This window comes from Chaetura pelagica, unplaced genomic scaffold (assembly GCF_000747805.2).
Source record: "Chaetura pelagica isolate M959 unplaced genomic scaffold, ChaPel_1.0 scaffold116, whole genome shotgun sequence".
NCBI classification, from domain to species: domain Eukaryota; kingdom Metazoa; phylum Chordata; class Aves; order Apodiformes; family Apodidae; genus Chaetura; species Chaetura pelagica.
Window position 1 is genome coordinate 143,517 of NW_009953655.1, and position 5,975 is coordinate 149,491.

The 5,975-nt window shown below is 51.2% G+C and overlaps 1 pseudogene; it reads right to left on the reverse strand.

Moving 5' to 3' along the window:
* Nucleotides 1-297: 297 nt before the first annotated feature.
* LOC104391053 lies at nt 298-2,073 on the reverse strand (annotated as a pseudogene).
* Between the last annotated feature and the right edge of the window lie 3,902 nt (nt 2,074-5,975).

Genomic DNA, 5,975 nt, shown 5'->3' on the forward strand with positions numbered 1-5,975 from the left:
TGTTTGGGTTTTTTTAATTTAATTTTGCTACTTTGTTTTCTCCACATGAACTTCAGCACCTAAACGCCACTTCTGGTTTCCTGTCAGATATTTCTCTATACCTGGGGACATTTCCTAGCTAGGTTGTCTGTTCACCTCAAGTTGTTCTGAAATGCCTCTTGTGTTGGTTGGATATGTCGCAGGACATGCCTTCTTGACATCAGTTGTCCCTCTCTCTGCACTTGCTACTTCCTGACCTTTTCTACGTTGGGTAGCAGTATGTACAGATGTGGCAGTTGGAGGTGACCACGTTGCTCTTCAGTGACAGCTTGATCTCCTTGGCCCAGCTGGCATACTTGAGGGTGTTGTAGTGTCCTCATGAGCTATCACTGAGAGGCTAATGGTGGCAATCACGATGGTGTGGCAGTTGTCACTGATGGACGGAGTCCTCGAGCAGGTGGGGGAGCTTGCTGTCCCACTACTGGATGTGGATCTTATAATAGAATCATAAAAAGCCAGGTTGGAAGGGGTCTCAAGGATCATCTGGTCCAACCTGTCTAGTTATTACTATGGCTGAGCCACCTCATATAAGCTGAGACTTAAAACTGTCCAGTGTGGGGGAATCTACCACTACCCTTGGGAGACTATTCCAATGTTGGACTGTCCTCATGGTGAAAAATGTACCTCTTCTGTGCAATTGGAATCTTCCCAGGAGCAACCTGTGCCTATTACCCCTTGTCTTTTCCATGGGACTCTGTCTCTGCTGGTGATGCCCTTGTTGATACAGTGCAGCATCCTGTTGGCTTTCTTTGCCCTGCAGCACACTGTTCACTCTTGTTGAGGCTGTTATCCACCAAGAACTCCAGGTCCCTTTCCACAGGGCTGCTCTCCACCCAGGTGGATCCCAGTCTGAACTGCACTCCTGGGTTATGTGTTCCCAGTTGCAAGACCTTACACTTCTTCTCATGGAATTTCATAAGGTTTCTGCTAGCCCACTCCTCCAGTCTGTCTAGCTCATCCTGGAGGGTAGCTCATTCTTCCGGAGTGTCAACCTCTCCACTCATCTTGGTGTTGTCAGAAAACAGAAAACTTCATCAGGGTGCTCTTGATCCCAACATCCAGGTCATGAAGATGTTAAACAGCATTGGGCCCAATATGGATCCCTGGGGCACCCCACTTGTGACCGGTTGCCAATTTTAGAAGGAACTAATTAATATCACCCTCTGGGTAGGGTCTGTCAGCCAGTTCCCCACCCACTGCACAGACCACTTGTCAAGGCCATAATGAGTCAGTTTCTCCAGGAGGAGACTGTGGGGGACTGTATCAAAAGCCTTGGAGAAGTCCAGGTAAATGATGTCCATCACTTGCCTTGCATCAACCAGGCAGGTTACTTTGTCATAGAAGGCGATCAGGTTTGCCAAGCACAGTGTGTCCCTGGTAAATCCACGTTGGCTTTTCTTTTTGCTCTTGGCATCAGCCAGGGCATTGATGATGTTGATGAGGGCCAGCAGGGAGCAGTTGATGTTGGCCCCCTCCAACAGCTGATTCCCCTTGGTGTTGGTGACCAAGACTCATTTCAAGCCTGCTAGGTTGATCAAGCTCATCTTGGCCACTTGCAGACCCTGCGTGAGGTTACCAGCACCGTCCTGCTGCTTCACATAGACTTGGAACATGGTGTGGAAGCAGGATGAGGTAGTGTTGGTATGGGTGGGATGCTGCATCCAGTTTTTGTTGCCATTGGCCAACATCTCCAGGAGCTGCTCTGCTGAGGTGGGCTGGAGGAGGGAGAGGTCCTGAAGCACCACTCCTTTCTCAGCATCCTCCTGGATGGCCAGAGGGCCCTTGGGCTCCAGCGGGTCATGAATCTGTTTGTTGTAGACCTCCTGGTAGGAGACAAGGACTTCAGAGCTCTTATTCCCCTTCCTGGCCTCAGTTCTCTTACATGGTGAGGTACATGATGCCAGGACTTTTCTCCAAGCCAAGCACGGTGTAGGTTTTTTCTGCTCCTGTCGTGCCATAGGTGAACACAGAGCAGTTGTAGCCCTTGAGGACAAAGAGCCTGCAGGTGGTGTGCTGGAATACCTCCTCCTGCATGGCCCCCTCCTGGAGAAGCCAGTTGAAGATGAACTTCTGGTCCTTGCCCTTGTGTTTGGGCCCACGGGGGGCAGTAGGCTGGCGGGGAGGGGGGGGATGCGCTGAGCTCCTCGGGGTTGAAGACAAGGATGTGCTGGTCCAGGAGGTGCAGGGGGAGCACCCTACCTGCTCCCGCTCACAGGGGCCGGGGGTCCACACAGGCACCACAACGGGCAGGGGCTGGGCGCCCTGGGGGCGGGGGGCAGCTGGGTGCGGGGCACGGTGCTGCCGGAGAGCTGGGTGCTGCCAGGGTGTAGGGTGCTGCTGGAGCTGGGTGCTGCCAGGGAGCTGGGTGCTGCCAGGGTGCAGGGTGCTGCCAGGGAGCTGGGTGCTGCCAGGGGCACAGTACCGCTGGAGAGTGCAGGACCGCCAGAGGGCACGGTGCCAGACTGGGTCAGGTGGTTTAATAGCAAAGGAAAGGCTTTCTTCAAGCAAAGCCTTTTATCCAGGATGCTAGGGATGTCAGACACCAAGCTTACAGGGTTGTATGACTGCTGTCCTCAGACAGAGCCCAGTGACAGTAGGTAGGGGGCATTGTCACCCTTCCACTGATGGCTCAGTAGAGCAGAGTTTCTGCCGTTCACCCTCAGTTTACCTGATAGCTATTTCAGTAAAGCTCCCTGCACTCGCACTGACAGGCTCACCAGGCTCTCTCGTTTACTGTCAGTGTGCATTTGATGCTTAGGATCAAACAACAGTCATGAGGTGGTGATTGTGTCACTTGTGTACAAAGCACCAGCACAAGAGGGGTCCACATCCTTCTTACCCCTGTCAGAGAGAGCTGCCAAGCAGAAAATACCTTCAAGCCTTTCTGAAGGTTGCTGCCCAGAAAAAAAAGCTACAGGTCAGCAATGATGGCAACTAGCAGGAAGTGCAGGGAACATGGTGAACTGGAAGAAGCTGGAAGGAGCCAAGGGGGCACAAGACTGAGTTGTGGTTCAGCACTAAAACGTTTTACTGCAGCTTTGCCTGTTGTCCTCTCTGTTGTCTCTGGGATCTTTTCCTATGCTTGAAACATGCAGCAAGTGCTGCAGGTTCTGTGTGCTGAGGTGATTACACAAATAATCATGTGGAGAGATCTGTGCCTTATACTTGATAATATCACATCGTTGACTGTAATAATGTTGTGAGGTGTCTGCCAAGATGCAGTCTAAAATCTCACACTAAATAATCCTCATATATGAGGAATCTTGGATAACAGATTTTCAAGTACCTGTTTGGTTGTGATACACAAGCAAGACAGCCACAGGATGATTCACTGCCTTAGAGTTTTGGCTATATGGCCTAATGGCTTATTTTGGAGGGACGGCAATTCTACCAGAGAGCAATCTTGCCTGGAGAAGACGCTAATTTACTCTTGCTTATTGCAACAGAGCACCCAGTCCTGTCTTTGTGGTGCTTGTGCAGCAGACAGAATGCTGCCACTGTAGGCTCTTGTAGGCTCTGAGGCAGGAATGTTTGGTGGTGATCTTAGTGACAACCCACATGGTTTCACTATGGGCAAATCATGCCTGACCAATTTGGTGGCCTTCAAGGCTACAGAGATGGTGGAGTGTAGCAGAGCAACTGATGTAATCTACCTGGTTTTGTGCAAGGCATTTGACACTGTCCCACATGACATCCTGGTCTGCAAATTGACAAGACATGGATTTGCCAGATGGATCACTCAGTGGGTAAGTAATTGCTGGATGGCCACACCCAGAGAGTTGTGGTCAAGGGTTCAGTGTCCTATTGGAGGCAAGTGACGAGAGGTGTCCCTCAGTGATCAGTATTGGGACCAATGCTGTTCAGCATTTTTGCTGGAGACATGGACAGTGGGATTTGGTGTATCCTTAGCAAGTCTGCTGATGATACCAAGGTGTGTGGAGTCGTTGACACCTTAGAGGGAAGGGACACCATCCAGAGGGACCTTGGAGAGGTGGGCCAATGCCAACCCCATGAAGTTCAACAAAGCCAAGTGCAAGATCCTGCACCTGGGTCAGCACAACCCCAGGCACAAATAAAGACTGGGGGAAGAATGGCTGGAGAGCAGTTCTGAGGAGAAGGACTTGGGGGTGGTAGTTGATGAGAAGCTCGACATGAGCCACCAGTGTGTGCTGGAGCCCAGAGAGCCAGTTGTGTCCTGAGCTGCATCAAAAGAAGTGTGGCCAGCAGGTTCAGGGAGGGGATTCTGCCCCTCTACTCTGCTCTGGTGAGACCCCACCTGGAATACTGTGTATAGTTCTGTGTACAGTACAGGAAAGACATTGAGCTTTTGGAGAGGGTCCAGAGAAGGGCCATGAAGATGATCCAAGGACTGGAGCTATGAAGAGAGGCTTTGGGTGTTGGGGCTATTCAGCCTGGAGAAGAGAAGGCTCCAGAGAGACCTTGGACCACCTTCCAGTACCTGAAGGGTCTACAAGGAAAGCTGGGAAGGGGCTTTTCACCAGAGAGGGCAGTGATAGGACAAGGGGTCATGTGCAGCCTGATCTAGTGGGAGGTGTCCTGCTCATAACAGGGAGGTTAGAACCTGATGATCTTTAAGGTCCCTTCCAACCTTAGCCATTCTATGATTCTATGATTCTATGACCCCGTCGGCACCCAGCAGTAGTTCATGGCCTTTCTGTAACCAGAAAATACCGGCTGCTGTCGCAGAAATGCTGCTACAACCCAGGGAAGTGGTTGAGGAGGTAACAGCTTTTGACAGGTCACAGCGTGAGGTGGAAGTTCCCTCTGGTGGAGGAACAGACCCACTACAGCGAGCAGAGCAATGCGGCGGTGTAGGTGCTCTAGATGTTTTTTAAAGGTGCTGAACTTTAACTACATGTGTGTCTTTGGCTGAACTATGGGTGCTATCAGTTTTCTGGGAACCAGGTCCAGAAAGCCTGCAGAACAAAAGATGATCCTGTTATAGAGGACTTGGAACTGAGTACAAGAAAGGTGTTAGGTAAGGGCTGGATATTGGATGATGAGCATCTTCCTGTGGAAATGGATGGGAGCATGAGGTTGTCTGTGGTCATCTGGGACTGGAGAGGTCTGTGATCAGATCCTAACTCAGCTACCTCTGGGTTGAAATCTCCAGTCTCTTCCTAGAAGAGTTCCTCACAGGTTACTTGTGAAACTTTAGGAAACTGCAGCCTCTTACAGCTATGATGTCTCAGAATGATGGGGAAAATGTGCTGCAGACAGACAGTCCTAGGAAAGACCAATGTGTTGGGCATGAAGGCAGGGATCCTGCAGTGCAGCCAGGGTGCCCTAACACCTGACATCAAGGCAACTGCTCCACAGAGCAACCTCCAAGTGAAGGATGGGTCTGGTCTCATGGTGGCAAGCTTGAGAGAGATCTAAGGATTGCCACAAGACTAAAGCGCATCATGAATTCCCAGGGCACGTGTACTTCTGATGGAGGGAAAGGACCAAAGCAGTGGAGGATAATTTCTGACAATCTCATCACATTTGGTATGTGCCAACGTAGTGAAGGAAAAGAAGAAGAACCCAAAGGAAACTAAGAGAAGAACAACCTGCACGTCAATCCAATGCCCGTTCTACATGTGGGCAAATTTTCCTTGTGGAGATTGGACTTGATAGCCATGAGACACCCTAGTGAAATGAACGTCGTAGAGATTGCTGGCTGCTGTCCACTGGCAGCGATGGGGATTCACCTGGACTGTGCTGCCCGTACCCTTGTGGGCTGTGCCTGCAAACTTGGGGCGTGGAGGGGGATCCCCTCTCTTCCTAGATATCGAGAAGCCCACCAACACCGTGCCTTAGCGCAGCCCTTACATTGCTATGCATTGGGGTTTCCTTCATGCCCCGCTCGGTTGCGGTGCTCCAGAAGCGCACGCGGGGAAGGGACCCCTGCCCACTTGGCGCAGCTGCCGCCG